Source organism: Podarcis filfolensis (assembly GCF_964270895.1).
Source record: "Podarcis filfolensis genome assembly, chromosome: 4".
In the NCBI taxonomy this organism is placed as follows: domain Eukaryota; kingdom Metazoa; phylum Chordata; class Lepidosauria; order Squamata; family Lacertidae; genus Podarcis; species Podarcis filfolensis.
In genome coordinates, this window is record NC_139607.1 from 25,865,973 (window position 1) to 25,884,752 (window position 18,780).

The window sequence follows — 18,780 nt, forward strand, 5'->3', positions numbered from 1 at the left end:
TTGCTGATCAGAAGGTTGGCGGTTCAAATCCCCGCGACGGGGTGAGCTCCTGTTGCTTGGTCCCTGCTCCTGCCAACCTAGCAGTTCGAAGGCACGTCAAAGTGCAAGTAGATAAATAGGTACTGCTCCGGCGGGAAGGCAAATGGTGTTTCCGTGCGCTGCTCTGGTTCGCCAAAAGTGGCTTAGTCATGCTGGCTACATGACCCGGAAGCTGTACGCCGGCTCCCTCGGCCAATAAAGCGAGATGAGTGCCGCAACCCCAGAGTCGTCCACGACTGGACCTAATGGTCAGGGGTCCCTTTACCTTTACCTATCACCATATGAAAGCAGGGCTTCATGGCTCTCCTAAAGCCCAGCAGTAGTGATTCTAATGCTGACTTGATTGCTTACAGCTGTGCTCCTGGTGCAGAGATAACACAGCTGTAGATTAAATACTTTGTTTGCCTGCTGGCCCAGGTTATGAGACCCCCATGCCTGGTGAAGGTAGCTTAACAATCAAGCCAGGGGAAGGTAGCTTAAAAACCTTAGGGCTTGAGTGGGGGAGCTTTGATGCAGGAATAAAGTGACGTATGTGCTGCATAGGCTGGCCAGAATGAGGTCTACTCTGCTGCTACATTCTTGGGGCTCCCAGCAACTGAAAGGAGGGGTTGTCATTTGCCTGGTATGTTAGTCTTCATTATTCTTGTGTGTGATAGGCCTGCTGTGAAATAAATTTCAGACTTCCTTCATTATCTGTGTTTTGCAAAAAATAATAATAAAAGCCTCAAATTACTGCGAGGAGGACAGTAAGTTTGGGAGATTTGCATTGATCAGTAAAGAAAAACTAATGAAAGTGCCTTTATGATAATGTTCACCTGAATGCATCACTGATATGTTGAGAGATTGTTTTTGAAAAGGCTGGGAGCTATGTAAAGTTAAAGGACCGCTGGACGGTTAAGTCCAGTCAAATTCGACTATAGGGTGTGGCACTTATCTCCACTTTCAGGCCAAGGGAGCTGGCGTTTGTCTGCAGACAGCTTTCTGGGTCCTGTGGCCAGCATGACTAAACCACTTCTGGTGCAACGGAACACTGTGACAAGTGCCAAAGCGCATGGAAACGCGTTTACCTTCCCACCACAGCTGTACTCATTTATCTACTTGCGCTGGTATGCTTTCGAATTACTAGGTTGGCAGGACAACTCTGGCTAGTAAAACAAAGGATTCTATCTTTGGGGTGTGCTAGTTACTTGAGCTTTCTGTGCTTGTTGATTCCCTACCTATGGTTGGCTAGTCACGTGCAACTACCTACTGCCACATAGATTCCAGCATTTGCACATTGCAGCAAATGCCATTTTTCAAGTGTGTGGAGATATGAGGAACAACATATGGCCATATGGCTCTGCTACCGTGTGCACAAGTGGCTGGTGATAGAAAATGAACCAACATGCTTAGGAATATGCAGTTAACAGAAGAACAAAAGAAGAACTTGATGGCTTAGGCCAATGGCCCACCTAGTCTAGTATTCTGTTCTCACAGTGGCCACCCAGATGCTTGTGGGAACCCCAAGCACAAGGGCAATCTCCCCTCCTGTGGTTTAGAAGCATTTAGAAGCATTACTTCCTCTGAAGTTGCTTCATGTAATCGTAATTCAGAGCATTGTCTGAAGGTATAGAATGCCTGAAGCTAACCAGGTCTGGCCCTGAGCAGCATGTAAATGAGAGACCACCTGGGAACTACCTGAGTTGCTGTGAAGGCTTTGAAAGACTAGCAGGATGCAAACATAACATGCAAATAAGATGCTGCTTTGTGACCTAGCGATGGTGCTTGTTGGCTTTTAGTTGAAGTCTAATAAATGCAGTTTTAGAAAAGCAGCATTTCACATCTAAAGCCACATTGTCGATTAAAAGGTAAACAATATTTCTTGTTGGTTGAGTACTGAGGTGGGGGGTAGCTCACAGACTTCTTATGGGGTGCTAAATTTAGTAATTTTCATATTATTACGGCAAAGATTAATGGAGGGGGGAGATTTCTGCATAGGAGGGTATCTGAAAGGGATCTCAGATGCCAAGTCTTATGGCAGCCCTGGTGTGATGTTGACTTAAGCTGTGTTGTCGGTACCTCTTCTAACTTCGGGTCTCCATTCAAGCTTCCAAGGGCTGTTCAATTTCTTCATTTTATTTTTTTTAGAAGTCAAATTACCGTTTACTGATGAAGGAAAGAACATCAATTCAGATTAAGTATAAGGCACCAGAAGTTAAGGATTTGGGGACAAGCTATTTCATACTTGGATTTTTAAACCCAAAAGGAAACCATGATAGAGCCGAGCCTGCTGAAAGTCTGTTTTGTAATTGATTGTTTTATTGAATGCTAAATCATTCACTCATGCCCACTTCCAGAATGCCTCCTTTAGGGAAGGTGGCTAATTCAGAGTTCAAGAACAAGTCAAAGAAGAAGCAAAGATCTCTTACATTAGATTTCATCCATTTAGAATGATAATGTATGATTGTGTTGATACTGGTTATTCCTCTTGTGTTGTGGTACATTGGTATATCCTTATCAGGTAGGCATTAAGCCTTCAATATTGCCATCTGTGGCAGAAATAAGTTTACTGCTGAATTCAGTGGGGCATTCTCGCATGGAAAGGTGTATAGCAGCCTTCCTCAATTAGATGCCCTGTCAGTGTTTTGGAATACAACTCCAGTCAACCACAGGTAGTGGTTAGGGTTGATGAGACGTGTGGTTCTGAGAGGGCATCAAGTTAGGGAAGGCTGATACAGAGGACTGAAGCTTTAGTCTGATTGAATCAAACTTGTGCACTGTGGTGAGGCCAATTCTAGATGCGGTGCAGAAGGCAGCAAAAACAATGTTGTATAAAAACGGAGTGAGACCATTTTTTAATATTTATAAGTTGCAGAATTATTTTGGTTTACATATTCTTAGATGTGTGGAGATTTCTTAACGGAACAAATCATCCACTGATCAGTTGCTTCAGTCAAGTTGAGAATCCAGAAGTTGAGGGGGAAGAGGAGGAGGAGAAGGAGGAAGATGGCAACTACTCTGAGTGGGAAGGAAATGCCAAAGAATGTATAGATACTGATATAAGTGAATTGCCCAACATGTAAAGATGTTTCTATATAAGTTAGATAAAAGACTTTACCACTGAAGCCAACCTTCATAACCAGTGATCTGATAGTTAATCTTATTTTTAAAGACGCACATCACAAACATCTCACACAGTGTTCTCAAGCGACACAGAATGGTTGAGTCAGAAGAAATTGCTAAGCTGTTGCTCTGTGTTTTTCTTTTCCAAATGTTTAACTTTAAACCAGGCAGGAAGGAGGGGGAAATTGTTAAATTTGTTAAAAGAATACTCTTTTTAAAAGGAAACCCTGTGTGCCAAGTTCTTTTTAAATCCTAGTTTTACAGCTGAGCTAAAAACAACAACCAACACCCTTATAATAGGGGGAGCAACCCCCCCCAAAAAAACCCTGTCAGACCTTTAACTACAGTAGCATGAACAGCCTTGCTATAATTCCTGGTTGAACTTTGTCATTGGATGTGTGATTTTGGAGTGTGCCGGGGTGACATTCAGCCTCTACATTCATTTTTATGATAATTCAGAGTAAATTGTGGTGCAATAAACTCTTCAAGCCTGTCTTTCTTGTGAAAGCCATGAATCAATCAGCTGCAAGCTCTTTTTTGGGGGCCTTTTCAATGTATAGTGATCATTTAGATTTGACATGCATTGTGAGACCTTAGCTTGGCTCCTCTCTATGGTCTGTCATTAATTCCAGCCTTTGCTATTCTGAAGTACAGTGAAGGATGACTGAGAAATCATTGCCCCTCTTCAGCTCTGTTATTGCACAAAATAGCAGCGCAATAATTTTTTGTCAATGTTTTACTCTAAAAGCTTTCTACGTCAGTCTTGAAAGGGAAGCAATAAAGCCCATTCAGTGGCATGAATAAAAATCCTTTGAGGTTTAGGCATAGGGTTTCTTTTCTTCAGCTGGTAATCAAATTGGAGCTAAAATGAAATTGAGTTTTCTTATGAAAATAGCCTTTGTTGCTGGGAAGGCTGGTAATTCATAAACAATAACCTGCTCTTTTGTGTGGATAATAATATATTCATGTTCTTTCAATAGGGTAAAAGCCAGACCTAGTGCATTATGGTACAGTAAAAAAAAAAAATAGCAGAAGGAGCTTTGCTGGAATAATCTTCAAGACGAAATGTACTGTTCGGTGACTCGAAGCTTTCAGCTCCCATCTGAAATTGTACTTTGCTCTTATTTATAAGCTCGGTTTCTCTCCCCCCCCTTTTTTTCAGTTGTTGATTTGTTGCTGCCATACAATATTTGGTTAATTGTGGATAGTCTCAAGCTGTGCTCATCACTGCTCCTGCAAAGGCTGCTGCCAGCTGCGGGGAACAGAGCCTGCTGCTAGAGGATGTACATTATGCAAGGGAGCAGCCTCTCAGCACTGATTATCACTGAAGAGTTCCCTGCTCTCCATCACTGTGTACATACAGTACGGGCGACTGGACCGCAAGACACCCGGAGGTAGGCTGAAATCCCCTTTGCTTTTAAGTGTGAGTCAAGAAATAGATGAGGGAAAAGAAACTGGGGAAAGTTCTACCGGTGAACTTGGAAGTGGTGTTGAAGGAACAACTAAGGAAAGAGAGTGTGTGCTTGACTACTTTACCAGAATGGAAGGGGTATTATTTTTGAGATGGAGTAGAGTCTTTTTTTTCTTTTTTGGTAAGGACATGTATGCTAAGACTACACTGGAAACTGAGTGAAGTGCTTTTGGTTTGGTTTTGTCTTATAGAGAGATGTCGGCTATATGGTTCTAGCACACAATTTGGAGAATCTTTAATGTGCATTATCTGACACATGGCAATAGACACACCAGTATTGCTTTATGGATGCATTTGTTTGTCCTGTGCCATACATGTTCTTGGTACTTTTAGACAGAGACTTTTTGGGTATATGAAGAAGATGCTCTATTGTCCAAAGTGGATGTTGTTCTCTGCCTTAACTTGGAGGCTGGGGAAGGAGAAGTTCTGTGTGAATGAATATGTGTGTGTGTGTGTGTGTGTGTGTGTGTGTGTGTGTGTGTGTGTGTGTATGCTTACATTTATTTTGACTTTGGATATTGTTTCGTACCTGTCATGTTCATGAATTCTCATATAAAAACTATTTTAAAAATTCAGCCACAGGTCTCAAGTTTGTGAGACATTTATTAATATTTGCAGATGCTACATTCAACCTTCAGCAAACCATGCATTCTTTCAACATCTGGAATCCCTACTATATTAAAGATGTCAGTAATTTTGTTAGTCTACAGATGTTGTGGTTGGAAGAAAGCAGTGGGCAGTATATCTTTCAATTGCTTGCAGATATATAGATTAAGATCAGTGTTAGAAGAATGTGTCAGAAAAGGGTTACTGCATGCAGACTGAAACTCTGTTAGAAGACAGCGAGATGATGTACCGATGGATTAATGACACCCCCCTCGCAGTTTTTACAATGAGAGATTGCACTGTTCACAACAGCAGGTCCAGAAACTCCAATCTTATGCTATGAAGTAGAGACCAGATGCACAACCTCTTTTTGGGTTTTACCTTGGTAAACTCTTGAGTTGGGTTTACAATAAGGTAAAGGAAACGCTTACCTTTGCATTGTAGAATTCAGACAAGAGCTTGAAATGTACACATCACTGTAGCAGAGAAACCCAAATGCTGTGTTGGAAGAAATAGAGAAGGGGGGGGGATATGCCTCACATTAAATGATTTGCCATTGCTTGATTATTTATGCAGTTCAGTGATGAAATTGCACACTTAAGTCACATAACTTTTATGAGCACAGTGGTAACTGACAGTCATGGTAATATGTGTTATTATCCAATTAGTAAAACCAGCATGTCGGGTGGGGGGGGAGGGGGTGAAGGTTGTGTGATTTAAACATACCTTTCTTTCTGGCTCTCACACGTATGAAACAGGGTGCAAACATTTGTGGTTGTCACTATTTTGTTCACCTGGAGTGGAAGTAAAATAATACATTTTCTTGAAACTCTTATTTATTGAAGTGGAATGCACTTCCAAGTTAAGTATGCAAGCTACTTCATCTTTGGACGAATCCCTTGCGCCTCAGCCCATCACACATGTCCTTGTTTGTTTGTTTAAGGCATTTATATACTGCTTAATCCTTAGAATTTCTAAGCGGTGTTGTACACAAGATCCATCCCACATATTAGGCAGAATGAGGTGAGAAACTGAGGTGGTAGAATTCAGATTGCAAGGTGGAGAATGGGGAGGCTGCATTCTGTAGTACTCTCACACAGAATGAACATTTCCCTGTATTTAGAAAACTAGAAAAGTTTAGAAGAGTGACATAGTCCAGAATTCTACCATCTCATCCCACTGCCTTGTTCTGAATAAGGTGTAGAACAGCTTGAAGACTGGAAAAGGTGGTAAAGTCGTCAGGTGTAGCCCTTGGATGGTAAAAATGGGTTGTACTGCTTCAGGCTCCAGGGGATGTTAATTTGACTGGAATTCTCCACATTGTAAAATGCTTCCTGAAAGTAGACATATGGTCTTAAATTATATAGCAAGTTAATAAAGGTGGCATAAAAATATTTGAAATAATTACTTCAAATAAGCCTAGAAGAACAGGCAGAAGCCAAGGTTAGTATCCTCCCAGATTATGTTTTGTGATGGGCAGCATTCAAAACCAGTTTTCCCTACCTGCAGTCGGAAAAAATGGGTCAGTCCATCCCACCCCCTCATTTTTCTGTCTATGTAGGACTAGCCCCAAGCTAACTGACTTCAGTTGAATTTGCTTCCCAGCATTCACCTGCATGTGCTTTATAGTTGCTTGGTTGCTGAGTAATAGTGTAATATACTTCAACTTTTCTTTCCGCTTTCAATGAGATGTACATCCAAATGTGTTCTACTTTAGAACTGCGGTGTACATGTTTTAGAAATAGATAAAAATGCTGATCATTGGACTTTGCAGGACGATGAAGTTTTATTTCAAACATATTTTTGAAAGACTATATATATATATTTAATGTTAAGGAAGGTTATACATATAAGAAATGGATAAAGCTAGTTGGTATATCTCATTGGATCAATATCTGTTGCAACACTTATGGTAGATACAGGGAAATGTTGATATTGCAAATTTAGCATGCTTAGTGGTGGTATTTTGGTATAAAGTGATAACTGTCTATGTAGGTTTATGGTATAACATGAATCCCACCACTTTGCCTTTTCATCTTGTGTTGGGATAGTCATGTACATACTTATGTATCATCAGTGGCATAGTGTGGGGGGTGCAGGGGGGGCCGGGTTAGGGTTAGGGGGCGCAAATCCACGGGTTAGGGGGCACAAATTACTTGCCTTGCCCCGGGTGCTGACAACCCACGCTACGCCACTGTGTATCATGATTGCTTTGTAAATCTATTGATCCCAGAAACACCTCAGGAAGGAACCACTGGAGGGAAATGAGAGGAAAACAAAACAAAAAAACCCCCAAAGGTCATAATTCAGTAAAAACAAAACAAAGCATGCACCCTTCAGAAATGGGACTTCAGAATTTCTCCCATCTCAGCAGGATGTAATTACATCCAGCTTTCTCAGAGTTGTGCCCCATAAAATCACATTATCTGAAGTTGGAAGTTCAGCTAGTGCAGTATCACCCAACATTTTGCCCAGTCTTGGATATTAAAATGGCACCTTTAAGAAATTGCTTCGGAAATGGCACCTAACACCAGTACATCATATTTTATATAAGTTTAGGTAGTTTACATTGTTGCCCTAAACAAGGGGTGGACAGACTTTAGAAATTTTGCTTTTTATTAAGAACCTCAAGATCTACCAACCAGGACAAGGTACTAAGGGCATGCATTTCACGTTAAAGAACAGGATACCTCTGAGCCCAGAAATTTATTCTAAGTTGCAAAACAAAACTGAACTCACATTTCCTCCAACCACTACTGGATACTTCAAGCTTTCTTCACTTCAGCAGCCTAATTTAGGTGGGGCAGTAAGGTTGTTGTTGCTATTGCTAAACAACTGGGAGATAGAAACCCTTTGCTGATCTCATGCAAATCGCTCAGAGATCCACCACTAGATCTTGATCAGCCTCCTGCCTGCCCCTTCCATAAACTACCAACATTAATCTGAGATACGGAGGCGCAAGAAAGACCCTCTATTTATAATGTATAATGACAGTGTTAACTTTACAGTTAGGACATGCAAATGAAATGTTGCAATGGATACATCATTGTTCCTAGATCACCTCATAATGACCCAGACATTCTTTCCCAGGTCTCCTTCCTGAGATTGTGAACTCCTGTCTCTGATTTCTGAATCAATTTTGTGCTTTGAAAAAAATGTATTAAAGGAGGCAAATGGATTGGAGCACTCGGAAATAAATTAAAGTACAAGACACCTAGAGCCTTGGTAGTGGAACAAGGCTGACAGCTGAGCCAGAGTTTGATTCACATCTGTACAATCTTTTGAGTGCTTACTTGGGAACTTTCCATTGCCCTTTTTTTTGGGGGGGGAGCATTTAGGCTGGCATAATGCATCTTTGCTACCTGAAGGACAAGACGGAGTCCCTCACCAATTGACACAGAGAGGCCAAGTGGGTCTTTTTGGTAGTCACATCCACCTGTGGAACGCCCTCCCAGCAGATGCCGAACAGATAAATAGTTACAGTGGTACCTCGGGTTAAGTACTTAATTCGTTCCAGAGGTCCGTTCTTAACCTGAAATTGTTCTTAACCTGAAGCACCACTTTAGCTAATGGGGCCTCCCGCTGCTACCGCGCCACCGGAGCATGATTTCTGTTCTCATCCTGAAGCAAAGTTCTTAACCCGAGGTACTATTTCTGGGTTAGCGGAGTCTGTAACCTGAAGCGTATGTAACCTGAAGCGTATGTAACCCGAGGTACCACTGTATGTGGTTTTTAAAAGACACCTGAAAGCAGCCCTGTACGGGGTACGGGGTAGTTTTTAGTGTATGATGTTGTGTTGTGTTTTTACTATTATTATTATTATTATTTGCTTGGAGCTGTCCAGTGTGGCTGGGGCAACCCAGTCAGATGGGGGCATAATAATATTAAAAAACTGTAAGCTGAATCTGACTTCAAGACTAGCCACTGGAAAGCAGCTTTCACTGAGGCAGAGGGGCAGCCGGCTAGTTTAGGGGTACAAGACGGGCCTCACTGCACACAGAGCTCTTTCCTCACCAACTAATTTCTGCTCACTCACTGCTCCACCTGGCAGCTGCTCACAGCCCACTGAAACAAATGTTGTGATGCAGCAGCAGCCTCAGGGTGCATCGCATGAGCTGCGCAACACATGCACAATACCCTCTGGAGTGCATGGCCTGGCCATTATTCTGTTAGCTCTGTTAGCTCACTTAATTAGTCAGGGCCCTTTCCCAAGAATGCTACCTGTGTTTGGTTGAGAGAAGGAAGTGGGTGACATGGTCCAGGGCGGCCATTACTGCCCAGTATCTGCCAGTTTAGGCAATCAGGTTATACTCTTAATGGTAGGGCTATCCCTGAGTGGGGCTTACTCCCTAGTATGATTAGGCTTACTCCTTAGTATGATTAGGATTACAGCCTTAAGTTGTGAGTGTGGATAGGGGTCACTCCTTCATGCGTGGGAGAACCAGTGGAGCTCTCTTTATAATATACCTGCTGTCTCCCTTAGTGTCAGGTACCTCACTGTTTATTATTCATCTGGTAGGACCGAAGGCCTTCAAATTCACCACAACTTTTGCTGGTTTAAGTGTTTTTATGAACACACTTCTTGATAACTGCAGTTGTTTTTCAAAGGAATACCCTCCCATCCATAATAACCCAATGCAATTATGTGAAACCAAGTTACAGTGGTACCTCTGGTTACGTACTTAATTCGTTCTGGAGGTCTAACTGTTCTTAACTTGAAGCACCACTTTTAGCTAATGGGGCCTCCTGCTGCCACCGCGCCGCTGGAAAACGATTTCTGTTCTCATCCTGAAGCAAAGTTCTTAACCCGAGGTAATATTTCTGGGTTAGCGGAGTCTGTAACCTGAAGCGTATGTAACCTGAAGTGTATGTAACCTGAGTTACCACTGTACTTAAGTAATAACACAAACAAGAACTGCCCAAATATTTTTTTGGGCAAGTCTACTGCTGATAGATAACTTATGTTAATATAGGTCAATCATTTTAGCTGATATCAACAAATGTTGTGGATGTTTAATTGGGACATAACCATGCCCCTTCCTGCAGTTCAAGTCCTAGATGCATTTATGTGGAAGTGGTTCATCTGATGTCTGTGAGGTTAGCATCCCAGGTATATAAGCTGTGCCAGGAAAAGAAAACCACCTGATGGGAACTTGTAGAAGATGCAGGATCAACAAGCTTATTACAATGGATTTATTATCAAGAAAGCATGCATGTGATAACAGAGGAAGATATACAGTGACTTTTTTGGAATAATAATAATAATAATAATAATAATAAAGTGATAATAATGAAGTGATAGTGAAGTCATATCTTGATAAAAGTGCCATGGATGCCAGCACCAAATGGCTGCCATGGGCAACAAAAAAAGAGAGGTGCTTGGACTCTGTACCAGTGAGCACTGTCAAAAAAAGCACTAAATATGTGTAAGAAAATTAGAAGAAGATTTTTGCTGGGTCAGACCAAAGGTCCATCGAACCTACCATTGTGTTCTCACATTGGTCATTACCCTGTTCTGAAGGGAGGGTTTTTCAAAAGAACGAAATATATCAATAAATGTGTTGGATAGCATATAATTTAGGGATGGCTAACATGCATTTTCAGATCCACTCTAGTCTTTTCAGAGGTAGCTACTGTGGTGCTGTCCCCTCCCCTAAGAAGTTGATGGATTACAGTTCACACCATCCCCACCTATTGGTCATGCTGAGACTAATTGGCGTTGGAATCCAACACCTGACTATGCCTTCTTCTGGATCAGGGATGGAGAACCTTCAGGTATTGTTGGACTCCAAATCTGATCAACCCCAGTCAGCACAGTCAGTGACCAAGAGATGATGGGAATTCTAGTCTTGTCAACACCTGGAGAACCTCAGCTTCCCCATCTCTGCTGCAGATCTGCTCTAATGCCTAGCAGTACATTTTTGCTGCACAATCTGACACACATTTACATCCTCATAGATGGCTAGGTTCAACAACAAAGTTGCTGTTGGCCAGTGGCAGTTGGAATTCGAATATTCACAGTATTCACTCAATGATGACCGTTTCCCTTATAGTACCAGAAAGACAAAATGTGTGGGAGAAAGCACAACTTAGGGCCAGAAAAGGCAACAAACTCTAAAGTTCTGGAAAAAAATAGTTTAACTGTAAAAAAAACCCTATTATTATTTTTTGCAAACGTTTTTGTGTCTCGCAAATTTCTAGCAGAACAGTTTGTTCTCAGAAGGTGCACAGTGCCTGGGCCTGCAAGTGAAATGAACAAAATTTAGGTACTGTAATCTAAAAATATTTAACATTATGCAAACCTCTGCATATGATCCAAAATGGTCAAATACCAGCACATTGTTCAAAGTATTCAAATAATCATATAGTAAAAAAAAAGCTGGGACTATAGGCTTCTTGCGTTGGCTGTCCTTTCATTTGAACAGACTGTCCACTGTCTCTCCCTTTTTTACAGACAGACATTTTACAGAATACTTTAGACATTTGCAATGAACATAGGAACACCTTTCTGTTGGTATTCTTAAATGTTCCTAGGCAAATTCTTATCAGCATATGAGCTTCAAAAACAAGCACTCTAAAAGAGCCAAGCAGAGAATGACATTTGTGAGTAGTCCTTTTGACACTCCATTACAAAATGAGTGTACAAATGATTTTGATATGCTTTGGAAGTTTTGGTCACCCTTGTCACTAATTTCTTAATGGCACAACGGACCCTTGAGTAACACATCATATTTTTATTTTCAATGTTTTTTTGCATGTTTTTATTTTACAGTGGCTATATATACTGGTTATCTTTGGTAGAAATAGTAAGATTAATGGTAATACAGTTTCTTCTGCTTGGGGAAAATGTTGATGATGCTCTGCTAGCTTTTCCTCTTCATGAATAAAGGAGGAATGAATGAGGAGGAAATGAAATGTACTGGGGTGACCTAAGGTTAAGATGAACATGTAAGCAGAATGAGCTTTGAATTACATTTGTTTACTGCTTCTGTGATACCTGTGTAAGCACCACTTAAACGTTTTATCCCTGATCTCAGTGGTTTTGTGGTCATCATGGCTGACCTTATCATCTAGAAAACAAAACTGCATTTAGTGCAAATAAACATCTCTGAATATTATGCTGTAAAAAAAAAAGTATTTTTGGATACAACACAGAAATACCTTAATAATTTTACATTCTCCTTTGAAACTACCTGACAGAAATATTGACAAAATAATGTCATGAACTTCAGTATTCATCACAGTTGGCTGTAATCCAACATACATAGTTCTTTCCTGATTTTTGCATCATGTTACTTTAAACTTGCTTGAACGTTTTATATACATTTATATACATAATATTTTAACATCATGCTGAAAAGCTAAAAATGGAAATATTTAGCATTGCTGTATTAGAGAGTCCATATCGCTCTGGCTTTGATTCTTTAGTTCTGGGACGGATGGACGGACTAGGAATTGATATGACTGAGCTCCTGTGAACATACAGAGTGCCTTGTGACACACCCTGCTCCTTCTTTTCCTTTTCAGGAAATGCTGCATGGGAATGAAAACCTAAGTTGCCTTAGGATAGTAGGTGGCTGCCTTAGGCCAATGGTCTGACTCAGTATATTTATTAAAGTACTATCCATTCTGAATGGTAGCAGTTACCTGAGGTTCCAGGCAGGAGACTTCCCCAGCCCTAACGTGGAGGTAGCAGTGGCTGAAACTGGGGCCTTATGAATGCTCTACCATTAATGACCAGGGATGGTAGGAGATGTAGTTCAGCAACATCCAGATCAGAGTTTCTCAAACTTGGGTGTGTGTCCAGCTGTTTTTGCACTACAGTTCCCACCATCCCTGACCACTGGTCCTGCTAGCTAGGGATGATGGGAGTTGTAGTCCAAAAACACCTGGAGACCCAAGTTAGGGAAACCCTGATCTAGAGGGCCACTAGGTTTACACTGCTGCATAATGCACCTATGGTGAGTCAGCTCATTAGTGCCTGATTGGCTGTGACTCTCCAGGCTCTGAGCTTTTTCTCAGCCTCGCAGCTTAGATTCTTTTAAGTGGGGGTACTGGAGACCGGACCTCGGCCTTCTGGATGCAAGGCAGGTGTTCCTTCACTGCTTTCCTTCAAAAGCTCTGTGAGATCCAGTCACACTACCCAAGTCCTCTTAACTGAAGATTCAGGGACTGAACCTGCGTGCAAAGCATGAGCTATGACCCTTTCCCCAAACAAGGAAGGCACACTCCACCCACCTATTATCCAACTCCTCAAGAAGGTGATGTAGATTCATGTATGGAGGTGTGTGTTTGGGCTGGAGTTCCTATATGTACAATGTGGCAAGCAGATTGGGATGGCTTGATACGATAAAAGGGCCTTTTCAAGTTGTGGCTCTATTCATGAGATGCTCTCCCCAGTGAGCTTGGGTGCCTGGCACCTTTGCTGACATCTTTTTTGGTACCAGGTAAAAACTTACTCCCACCCTTCTTCCCTTTGGACTATGATGACGACGTGCTCCTGTTAATATCCTTGCCATAGGATAAGAATGTTTCATTTAGCAAGGCTCCTCTTGGAGCTATCCATGGTCCTGCTCTTGTCTGCCCTTTGCTTTGCCATGGCACTGCCTGCTTCCCCTGTGAGCTTCAAGCTGTCATGGAACTGGAGGGCATGCCACGCTGAGACAGTCCTCCTGAAAGGCTGGTTGGAATTCTAAAAATAAAATTAAAAGCAAACATAATACTATATAGTCATATAGGTGTCTAGCAATTTATAATTGCATAATGTGGTAGTAAAAACGTAAGGAAAGCTATCATAGGAGATACCCTGGTGAGTCATGAATGCTTTGCTCAAGCTGGTATGAATTCAAGTCCAGATATTGCCCAAGGAACTGAAATTAATCTTTTGACTAGTTTTTCTTTCTTTCTGCCATCTTGTTACATTGAATAACCAGGTAAAGGGAATACATTTCTGTTCTTTTGCTCAATGGGGAAATCCATTACAAAGGCTATTGAATATCGCCCTTCTTGCACCCTGACTGGGGAGACAGAGCTTGCTTCCCTGTGTCGCTTCCCTGCGGCATATTCAGTCTCCTTGGGCAGGGAAGACGGATGGATGTTTACCCCAGGAATGGTGCAGTGGTAGCTCATGCACTGCTTTCCAGATGTTGTTGGACTCCATCTTCCATCAACCCCAGACAGCATGACCAATGGTCAGGAATGTGTGTGTGTGTCACATATGCTCATGCTTGTACTTATGCTACATTCCTTGCACATTTGCTGTATGTGTGACTAGCAGGTGACACCAGGTCCTGCCTCCCACTGTGTTGTAAAGCACACCTGAAACATCTGTATGCGCCATGGCAGGAAACTGTTTCAGAGTTACTCCACCTGCTTTCCTAACCTTGTGTGAGTGTGTGTTTGTGAAATACTCCATTAATTCCCCTTTTATTATTTTATGGCAGCTTTGAGTATATACAGTCGTACCTTCGCTTACGTATCCCTCCGGTTACGTAAACTTCGGGATACATAAGCTGCAAACCCGGAAGGATATTTGAAGCACTCTACTGCCGTGCGTGCATGTGTGTGCGCACACAACCAGTCTCTCCAGTTGCAAAAACCTTGGGATCCAGCTGGACCTCTGGAATGGATCCCGTCCGCAACTGGAGGTACCAGTGTGTGTGTGTGTGTGTGTGTGTGTGTGTGTGTGTGTTAAAGTTGCTTTAATTTACTCTTGTTAGTGGCTTTGAGTCTGACTAAGGAAAGGCACGCTTTGCAATCTTCAAATAATAAGGGTACTTATGGGCACTAACAGAGCAATCCAAACTTCTCATCTAGAGCAGGTTTGGATCGGGTGGCAACGACATACCTAGGGATTTGCAGAACCAGCTCCTGCCATGGATGCAGGGAGCGAAAAACCATGCTGTGACTTGGTGCCATTGGGCTGCCAGCTCCTGAACGGCATGTTCTGTGGCCACCAACCACTGCTTCCAATTCCACAAGTAACTTTGCACCCAGCTCTTTTGCAGAAGCAGGGCGTGCTACTATGTTGGAATCTGCCTGTTAACACATCATTGCTCACCCATTAGCACCTTGTGCCTTATGAGACATTGCATCGGACTTTGTTCTGAAATGACACACACGCAAGAAGCTCAGAACTTGGTTTTAATGCCCTGCAAGATGACAGGGAAAATTATGTAGAACTTCAACACTCCAGAGCGGCTAAAATTGATTGTGTGAAGCCTGTCAGGAGATCGCCCTGGTGCCTCTCACTCCTTTGGGTACTAGGGAACCTGAATGTACTTTGATTTCTTCACTTATAAATGTAGAGTAGTAAATTGGATTATGCTGGATTTTGTTGACAGGGAGGATTATGTTACATGAACGGAAGCCTAATCAATCAACTGGGAAGCTGATCAGCCTCAGATCACCTTTAGAGATGTTGGGAAATTCAAATGCTTGTCACACATTCATTTGTAAAAAATAATAATAATTTCTCAATACTGTCTTTTTCTAGATGATCAGATAGGTGTGTCCCTTTGTAAAGTAGTGGTAGTTGATTGTTGTAGACATGCAATGCCGGTTCAGTGTACAGTATTGTACAGTGTTTAAGGTGTAATAAAATGGTATAAAACAACATGGGACCTAAAAAGCCATCTGATAGTGCATTTAGAAAGCTAACGTTTTCCTAAACGTAAATATATAAATAATGAAAATAGATTGGCCTTTATTTATTTTATCCTGCATCCCCATACTATACCATAGTAGATCATGTAACCCCCCCCCCCAATAAACATGAATGGGGGGGGAGTTTTTTTAAAAAGCCTACTCAAGTTGTAACAAATATGATGGGTTAGTTATAACGTAAGTTTTAGTCAGGGTTAGTAATCCAGGGTTACATTAATACATTTAACCCATGTATTATAGTGGTAACTGATTTATGCTCATATATTGATTTACTGTCTAATTGATTTATATACTTTATTATTTACACCATTAAATTACATGCCACATTTAATCAATGAAACAAAAGCATTCACAACTAAATTGACAGTCATTAATGTCATTTTCGCAGTAATTTTTAGACAAATAATGTGGCTGTTGTGGAAAAGGGTTTTGCGGGATGTGAAACACAAGAGCAGACAAGTACAACATCCCTAGAGTGGACATAAAAGGGGATGTCTGGACCAGCTAGTCGGAACTTCCTGTTTCTCCTAGGCTGGGACAGACTTCCTCTGCATGTGACTAGAGGTGGGCGTGACCTCACCTGCCCAGGTAACAAAAGAGCAGGACTGGTCAGCCATCTCTCTCTCTCTCTCTCTCTGACTACATTTGTCGTAGAAGCAACATCTGCTTAGCTTAAGATGCTCTCTTGTCTTCCAGCCAAGAGAGGACAAAGGGACTGTCTCTTTATGGGATAGATTCCAGGTATATTACTTTTGTAACTTAAATCTGCCTTCTGGGATCCATTTGTGAACAGATTGTGACTGGGTAAACTCTTTTTATACTTTTATAGAAGACTGTTGTGTCTATCTTTTTATGAGGGACTAAAGGGGAAATTGCCAACCAAACGTATTTTAGAGGCTTTAGCGAGCCTGAACAAACACATCCGCTGTGCAAGTTTAAAAAGGGGAATGTTACTCTGCTAAATTGTAGAACTTGTTAACACAAGTTGGAAAGGATATAATCAAACAATATATCCTCTCCTGCATCCCTGAACATTCCCACAGGTTTGTTGTGTGTTTTTTTGGAGTGGGGATGCCAATACAGCTCCTTGCCAAGGGTCCAAGGGACCCTAGATATGCCTCTGTGGGGCAGAGGTGTCCAGCCATTTAGCCCTACTGAGCTCTGTCAGCCTCCACTACAACATAGTTTAAACCACTTTTCTGAAAGTAGTTGCAATTGTCATTCAACTAGATGTAAAGTAAACAACAAGTTTAGGCCAATTCATAGTGGGTAAGACTATCAATGGCTATGTTTTGCCTCTGCTGTTTATTGAACTGGAAATCACAAGCAGAGAGAGGGCTGCTTTGCTTAGGTCCTCCTTTCTGGCATCCCATAGGCATTTGGTTGGCCAGTGTGAGAACAGGATGATGGACTAGATGAGCCATTGGCCTGGTCCACCAGGCTTTTCTTATGCCCAAGTAGTAAACAACTAGTTAAACTATTGCCCAACGCTGGAACCGAGTCAGCGCTTGCTATTCTTCTCCTATCCAAGGTCCTATCAAATATTTGCAAACTGCCAACATATCCTTCTGCCCACCCCAACCTTGAATGGCTGTCCCCCATGCTAATAATTCCTTTGAAGACAGCAGAGACTGATTATTAACCCACAATGGAAGTGCCACTTACAATTCAAGCGATGGCTTCACTTTGAACAAGCAGTGCCAACTTGGATGAATCATTATCATGTAAATTCTGTTTCATTTGTGCTTCTAAAACACTCATGACTTTAACTTCGTTCTGCACTTGTTTTATGTTCCAGAATTGGATTGTTTGAATTGGTGGGTCATCTTTGGCTGACGGGGAACGGTTTAAGATGGGTGGAGATATGCTTAGTTAGGGAGTAGCCTAGTTGAGTAGAAAAGTCTTCACCAGGCACTGAAAAGACCACAGAGGTTGGAACCAGGTGAGCCTTCTTGGAAAAGGCTGTTGCATAACTAGCTACTGAAAAGACCATCTACTTGGTGGTTGCCCAGCAAATGTGCTTATTAAAACCACATATACAGCTTCCTCTCACTCTCCTCCTCCTTTTGCTACAAGGGGCATAGAGTGTGGTGGTGGGGCTGTTGGGATGACTGCCCTGCTGCCCTCCCCAAGACCTTGCAAGGAAGGGTGCTATGAGAGGGTGGCCATAAGCCCTTCGATCCCAGACTTGCCAGTAAAGGTGTGTTGCATCCTTTTTGTGCTGCTCTTGCTGGATCCCAGCCTTGCAAGGCCGCTCATGGGGGCGACCATGTAGGGAGTGGGGCCGCAGCCATGCGCCTTTCGATCCCAGCCTCATCTTTGAGAGGTGCATGACTGTTGAGCCCTTCTTGCAGCGCCTTCCCCGGATCCGAGGCTTTCAAGACCACTCGGGGAGAGTGGCGTGGGGATGCAGCAGCTGTGTGACCTGTTGTCCTGGTCATGACAGTTCCCAACTCTTACAGGAGTGCCTGATACTTATGCACATGTTTTGCAAGCAAGGCTCTTCAAGCTGAGAGCTTGTATATATTTCTCGTTGGCTGAACTTGTCCAGAGATGTTGGCCAGGATCCAGAGAACTACTTTAGGCTAAAGCAAGGTCTCATTTGTGCCCAGAGAATCTTTCACTTTTCTTTCAGTTTTTGGCTTATTTGCCACATCACTGCCTCTCCCACCCACCCCCTCTTTTTCCCTACTCCTCCCCATTCAGTTTCAAAAGATGTTTGCTATGTGACTAGAGGCTACCGAATCTCAAGTCTGAGCTCCAGAGGGCATCTGGTGCTCAAAGTCATAGGTTCTTTGAATTATAGTGATTCACTCTTGTGAAATGTTTTGTGCACATTGCTGCCATTTGATCAAAGAGGAAACATTACTTTTGGAGCTTTCTTGAGTCATGCCAGC

At 42.2% G+C, this 18,780-nt stretch overlaps 1 long non-coding RNA gene across 1 annotated transcript in view; it reads left to right on the plus strand.

The window, feature by feature from the left end:
- The first annotated feature begins 4,189 nt into the window (after positions 1-4,189).
- The window catches only part of LOC310761289, a 374,003-nt gene continuing 359,412 nt past the window's right edge, over positions 4,190-18,780 (plus strand). Inside the window, exon 1 of the long non-coding RNA XR_014547331.1 lies at positions 4,190-4,535. This is a non-coding gene — a long non-coding RNA (uncharacterized lncRNA). The remainder of the gene's footprint in view (positions 4,536-18,780) is intronic.